The following is an 8,027-nucleotide window of genomic DNA, read 5'->3' as shown; positions in this document are numbered from 1 at the left end:
GCCGAGGGGGGAAGGGGGTTTCCAAATGATTACGCTATTGTAATTTTTACACAATAGCTATGGGTAAAAATTATTACGGAGGGGGAGGGGGCCGGGGGGTTAAAAATTGGACAAAAAGTGATTACGTAATATGTGAACGACCCCTTGTTAGATTTACTTGTTCCACCTCCTCAGTATTTACTGTAAGATTCAGATAGATGAGATTATATGTTGAGCTGATGAACTGTAAATGTTTTTTATTATTAAGAGCTTACTAGTTTAGCTCTTTCTAGTCCCCTGCTACACGGCATGTAAACAGGGATTGGCTAGTTAGAGGCGGTCCGTGTAGGCCTTACACTGTGCTTTCAGCAATACTCATAGGGTTGAAACCTTGAAATGGGTCGTTCATATTAATGCTTTTCATGCGAACAAGTGAAAACGAATCTTTTATGTCATGTATCCTGGGTTTGGGATAATACCTAATCACTTGTTGACCAATTTTTAACCCCGCTCTGTGATCAGTTTTACCCATAGGTATTGAGTTCAAGTCTGAAAGCATTTTAGCGAAATCATTTAGTAACCCGGCCTCCCTCTCCCTCAGTGATCATGTAAAAATAACATGTGAATTGTAAACGACCCCAAATTGCTGTTGACATCCCAAATATTGAAGAAAATGCTTTAAATTCATTCTCACTCTTATTTAACCCGTAGAATTCGTTTTATTTCACTAATGGCTATACTGCAAATTGTAGTACATGTATTTGTGAAACAAAGCAATGCAATATATTTAGGTTTGATGTTAATATTGTTTTAAAAATAAATCAGCTTCTAAACCGAAAATATTTCAAACTAGCCAACATTTTTATTGTATTTTGCTCTCAGTTTGCTGATCTTACTCACTTCTCTATGCTCTACGAATAACCGTAGGTTAAGGTCATTCACAACAAAATTGGCGCGGCTGACGGCTCTGAATTAACAGTGAAACACATGATGTGAATGACCTCAGACCTATGGTAAGAAAGTGGCAGCAGGCCCGCGCTGGGTCATTTTTTGTTGATGTTGAATTTTATGCGTTATATTTAAGAATCAAGATACGCGTGGGAAATGTTTAAGGGTGTATATGAGTTTTAGGTATATAATAATGCAATTGTAACAAAATCCGCTTGTAAATTTCATGAAGATTTTAGGAAAGTTTTGAAAATATTGTATTTTCTTTTGTTACAGGTAATTCTTTTGTTATACTTATAGGTAATGCTGTGTTGCCCTCATGAGTGATGACATACATAATGATAAAGTTAAACATTTGAAGATTAAATTGTCCCCTAATCCAGGCTTTAGCTCTCGGTCGGGAAAAACTATTTAATGCACGAGTGGCTGGGTCAATAATGAGACAGGAAGTTATGAGTTAGTTGACTTAACATTTACACTTAAATAGCCATTTCACGTGATCAAAACAGTTCTTTCGCTGATATAGATAACTTGTCAGGGAAGCGTTTTAACCTATAGCTTAAGCTATATCATGTGGGATGATTCGGAATCAGCATTGAAAAATACGCCGATTGAAGTTGGTTTCAGCTGCCGGGGATTGGGGACCCTTTAAGAAAAATCTCAAAGTTCCAGTGCAGAGTGATTTATAGGCACCGTGGGATTTATTGCCTCCCGGAAGAAACACCTCAATATCCGATTATATCGCGAGATTGTGTTGTATCTAGCACTAATTGTATCAGATAATTGTATTTCACTTCTTTGTATTGATCATGGTTACTGTTAGCCTAGTTTAATGTTCGATTTTCTGGGTTAAAATTACTGCTTGGATTGTCGATACATCTTTTCACATTTTATTTCAAAGGAGCCCGGTTTAATCAAAACTGGATAAACTCGTTTGATTTAGAAAAACTCTCGAAAAAAAATGCACGAGGATTATTTCACTCATTAATATTATCCACAATTTTCACTCGTTTTTATCAACAGTCCCTTTCAGTTCATTTTATGTCCTTTTGCGAAGACTTGATTTTTGTTGCGTAACCACTACCACACCAAAAGCTATCGCAACTCACCTTAATGAATATCCAACCTATTAACATTCGACGAAGTTTCATTTACTGACAAAAGCATCATGATCATTTGATTGACAAATGGAAAAATAGACGGAACTGAACAGAAAAAACACATGCATTTTAAGCATTGGAAAATCAGGAAGACGTACTGCAAACCACAAATCAACTACGAGGCTACCATAGCTCAATAATTGGTCTGTTATCATCGTTACATATTTTTCATTTCTGACCTTAAAGTTGGCAACCAAGGAATAAAATTACATTTTGCTGGATTACATAGTTCATTTTATATTATTAAATTGAATCTAGGAGTAGGATATACCTTATCGGACCTTATTTGGACTGACATTAAATGAACGGACATAATTATGAACGGACATTAATATAAACGCTAGAAGGCATTCAAAATCATCAAAAATCCTTTTTTTTATTTCAGCAAATGATTTTTAAATCCATTTTTTATACAGTAAGTAAGAAAAAGTTCCAAGTTTCAACGGACTTTAACCTGGACGGACCTTAAATGAACGGAATTTATTTGAACAGACATTAAGATGAACGTTAGGGCCTCCAGGGTTCAATTAATGTCCGTCCAAATAAGGTCCGATGAGGTAGTGTATAATTATAAATCACTTTGTTTCTAATAGTCCAGTACTTTTGGGATAAATTTAACATTTGGAAGTATGTAGTACACGTGCAGGGGTCGATATTTGATGTCGACCCGAACAACCAAATATTCACCCGAACAACCAAATATTCTAGCAGTAGAACAATTGCAACTGCAGTTTTACAGAACTATAAAAGCTCTAAATAACATTTGAACGAGTTATCAACAAATGTCACTTGGTTGCGTTTTTTAAGGTCAAAAGTGTGATCATGATATATACTTACCTGAGGACCCCAGGCTATTATATTCAATTTCATTAACATAAATAAAGATTTGGCGGAATGACAGGCTGAGCGCGGCCCAGTAAGATATATACCTTCCTATCAAAAGTAAACAAGTTGGTGCACACGTACATAACACTAACAGCGGTTTTGCAACATTCTAACAGCCAAACCCGGATACAATGCCTCAATTCACCATGACTTCCGGTATTATTTTAGCGGAATTTACTTTTGCAAGGGCCATGCCCATACTTAGGGCCAAGCAATTTTTGCCATTTGGTCAATTTTGTTTTCAATTAAGTACTTACTTTCCTGTTCCACAATTCAATTTGAACTGTAGTTATTAGAGTAAGGTTTATCATATATTATTATCGTATCTGTTTACATCTTTCTGCTATTTCTACAGACTGACTATTTCAAAGCAGAAAAACACCAAATTTATGGCTATGCTACGAGTACTTGTGTCTCTATTGTGGCTACTGACTACTCGGACATTCACATATATGATCGCATGAAATCTTTAGAGCTTCCTGTGAGAAGAAAACAACCAAGATAGTCCTCTTATGTGCATATAAAGGAGGGATTGGAGCAAGGAAAGGACCCTCAGATGGTTCAAACACATGACAAATTCTGTAATTGTGAATTGTGTCAGATAAGTCACGAGAGCTCTTTTGATCGACTACAAGGATAGTATTTCTGCAAGGAATGTGACTTCTCCACCGAATGGAAAGTCGTTTTAAACACCATGAATTTAAGTGTTACGAGTGCAGCTATAGAGCGGCATGACACGAGCTAGACTGAAAATGCACCTCCGGATCCACACTGGAGAGAGACCTTTTCAAATGTGACCAGTGCAATTATTCAGCCACCCAGGATTCACATTTGGGTGTAATTAATGTAGTTTTCGGGCAAGTTTGAAATTAACTTTAAGGTGTCACATGAGAACACATTCCTATATGCACCCTTTTAAATGTGAGCTTTGTAACTAAAATTCTCGCTGGAAGTCTGGTCTTGCAAATCATTGGAAAAAGAAACATACCAGTTGCACTTGCGATTAAATTTGAATGCATTGGTAGTGAAAATAAATATTCATATCTAATTGTGTTAATTTTGCCTATATGTAATACAGTCATATTGTTATTTCTGGGGTTTAATTATTATTTCTGGGGAAAATATATGCATGGCCGGATCAGTTGAACAACAAACTGCTTCATATACTCACCTCACTGCTCACACCTGGATACTCATACATTACGTCGTTTTATCTATTCTAACCAAAACGAAAACGAAACGAAACGAAACACATTATCTAATATCTAATACCCCATTACTATGTAATATATATTACTAGAAACCCGCTAGTCGAAAGCTTTGTTCGAGGAAATTTTAAAAATCAGTTATGTTTATAAATATCTCCGGGATTTCGACGCGGGATCATATTATCACTCAGCCCGGCCCGCTGTTAGATAAACATCTCGAGGTGATATCATCCCGCCCCGGAAATTTGTATAAACCCGGCCCGCTTTTTAGTCGTAACTGATGTTTATCATTCAATTCTCCGTCTTACAATAATCAATGATACTGCTGATTAGAACTCGATAATAGTAGAACAGTTAGACGCGCGATCACGTGGGCGCGTCACGTGCGTACCACGTGCCACCAATAGCATACGCCGAGTCTATACCACGTGACACGAAAGCGCACCACGTGATATGAAACATCGTAACCGTCCACTTCTTTTACACGCAAATTCCTGGGAACGTTGCCAAAGCAGCTAATTCTTGGAATTTCTCCAACGCGTGGCGTGAGAAGTTGGCGACTAGCCAGCTACCCTTGTCCGTGCCCTAAATATAGTATTGTTTTGCTTGCTCTCCTTCCAGCTCTTGTTCCTGCTAACGTTCAAGCTATTGCTCCACTATGACAGATCGGTTTGACATTCAGATTGATGAACTGCTTTCCAATCGTGTTGTCTAAATCCCTTGTCGAAATCGCCGGAGATAATTATAATCCATAAACACTTCACGCTCAGGGCTAAATAAATGTAATCCCTCAGCTGGCGCTTCGGGATTACATATTAACACAAAACTCGTGCGCTGCGCGCACTCGTATGTGTTTATCAGATCATCCCGCTAGCGCGGGATGATCTGTTATATAAACCCTTTGCGTGGCGGGTTTATGTTATTATAAGTCATAGCGTGAGCGTAAATGTGAGCTAGTTTTGAAGTTATGACGTAGCATACAGCATAACAACGCGCGTAGTTAAGATGTTCTTGCTCGCGCACGTGCATTTTTATCGTTGCTACACAACAGCGCAGTAAATCTTTGCTAAAATAACGCCATTATTCTAACGATTATTTAACCTCACTTCCGACGTTAATTATAAAAAATCTAAAGCCTAAATCAAAATTCTAAGAATGCTATAAGTATAGCCTATTCCTATCTTTTTTCTACAACCCTGCTAAAAATGGCGAGGTTTCAACTCCATTTGCGAGCTGGGTTTGGCTTCACCAGAGGGTCATTTTGAGGTCGATTTTCGGTGTTTTTTCTTCTATGTCCCCGTTGCCGGGGAAATTTCGTCAAGTTTAAAATATTGTATAGATATATTGAGGGATTGTATCCGGGATTATGTGCTTTTTACAGAATAGCTTATTTGTGAGGCCAACTGGCCATGGCCTATTTTTTAAACTTTTGATAGGAAGGTACTTGCGAGAGGTTAATTTAACCTGTTTGGAAGTCCCAGAGAGCAATAAAATTGATAATTTTGCTCAAACTTTTCGGCCTTGTATAACTCAATGGACCTTGCTATCATTGTCTGTACCCGGATGCAATGCCTCAATTGATAAAGCGACATGATAAACATAGGCTCTGATTTTCACCGACGATCGTAGATTTGTTTGTTTTTTTGCTGTTGCTGCACACAAACATTTTTCAATTTGGGCATTTTGTATCGCTAATTTCCCCCATAAGTATAATATGGTAAGTATAATGGTAAGTATAATGTGTATATTTTTATTCCTGGAGTTTAATTGTTATTTCTCGTATATATATTCTTAAGGAATGATGATTATAGTGCTGAAACTTAAGAATTAATTAAGACTACGAACTTTAGTTTTCACGAAATAACAAATTAATCGATCAAGAATATCTCTCCAACAATTATCTCTCCAATATTCTGTTTATATTGCATTGATTCATTCAAGTTAAGTGGTCGAGTATGCGAATTTTTGCACTATCCATATAATTTTGATCAATGCAACATTTTTACGAGCGTGCTAAATCACTCTACAGTCGATCTTCGAGATTGTTCTAAGAGGGCCCCCGACAGTTGAAACCAGCTTGAATCGATGTATTTTCAGACGCTGATTCAGAATCACCCCCCATGACATAGGGTTAAAATGCTCCCCTGCCGAGATATTGGCGAAAAACTTTCTTGATCACGTGATATGACCGTATAAGGAAGTTGGTCGAATTTCTCGTTAGGGTTAGGTTTTCAGCATATGCTTTTGTTAGGGATTGGGTTAGGGTTAGGGTTGGGATCAGATAAGAGGGTTAGGGTTTCGAATAGTCGTTCAGGGCCAGCTAGAGAATGGGTTGAAAAAGTCACGTGACAGTCGAGTGTAGAGTGATTAATCATCATCCACATTTTTAATGGATCAATTTTGTACTTCCTCCAGCTTATTTTCTCAACATCGTAACTTCCGATCAATTCCTAGATCAGCAGAGTTTTAGAGGGTGTGGTGTCTGTTATGTTTAATGTTATAATATCATTGGACTTGGAGGGGGGGATTATAATAGGATTTTATCTAAGATTAGTTGAATAAAATTAAGGGCGAATAAAAGCCGTAATCTTCGGCGGCTCTAATATAAATAACAAATAACCATTTCCCTCGAAAATGAAATAGAACAGTCTAGTTTAAGTTAGGACCAATAACAAATAACCATTTCCCTCGAAACTGAAATAGAACAGTTAGGACTAATAACAAATAACCATTTCCCTTGAAAATGAAATAGAACAGTTAGGACTAATAACAAATAACCATTTCCCTCGAAACTGAAATAGAACAGTTAGGACTAAGGACTAATAGTAATAACAAATAACCATTTCCCTCGAAACTGAAATAGAACAGTTAGGACTCTAAAGCTAAGGGCTGATATAAGCTCCTTAAAAGTATTTTCCTTTATGGACATTGGCCATCATCGGAAAATGATATATTGTACGTGTGCCGCTAGTCAATTTACATTTTCAAATATTATATCATACGTGAATGTGATGATTGACTTTATATCAATCAATAGTATACGAACTCTAGAAAGTGTTGAAAGACTCATATCCGTTAAATTTAATAGTTTCTTTGCGGTAAGCTTAGAAGTTTACATTCTTTATTACTTATACCTAATATTTTGTTTATATTATATTGCATTGATTCATTCAAGTTGAGTGGTAGATTGTGCGAATTTTTGCACTATCCATACAATTTTGATCGATGCAACATTTTTAACGAAGCAATTTTGTACTTCCTCTAGCTTATTTTCTCAACGTCGTAACTTCCGATCAATTCCTAGATCAGCAGAGTTTTAGAGGGTGTATTCAGTATTATCTGTTGTGTTATTCGTTATAAAATATTGATAGGTGATATTACATACTTCTTTAAAGTTGCTAAAAATCTAGTTTCTGTTAAAACAGCAAAAATGCGTTTGAATTCCGGACGTTTTCTTAGAACATCGTTTTAAACATCATGAATTGAGACAAAATGGGGTTGAAAAACATGCATGGCCGGATAAGTTGACAGAAAAAATAAGCTGCTTCATACTCACTTCACACCTGGATATATATTACGTCCCTTTATCTATTCGAACCGAAAGCGAACTAATCTGCTACTATGCGACTAAGATTTTGTGTAAGATATGCATTGAGGGATATATATATTGAGGGATATATATATTGAGGGATATATATTGAGGGATATTTGTGGATGGCGTCGTCTGCTGACAGTTAACATTAAAATTACAAAGCTAAATGTTTACATAAATATTCATTCGTGAAACAATATATACCTTATTGGACCTTATTTGGACGGACATTACATGAACGGACATAATCATGAA

Source organism: Bolinopsis microptera, chromosome 8, assembly GCF_026151205.1.
Source record: "Bolinopsis microptera isolate Bmic1 chromosome 8, MBARI_Bmic_1.0, whole genome shotgun sequence".
NCBI classification, from domain to species: domain Eukaryota; kingdom Metazoa; phylum Ctenophora; class Tentaculata; order Lobata; family Bolinopsidae; genus Bolinopsis; species Bolinopsis microptera.
Note: the sequence above shows the minus strand (reverse complement) of the source record.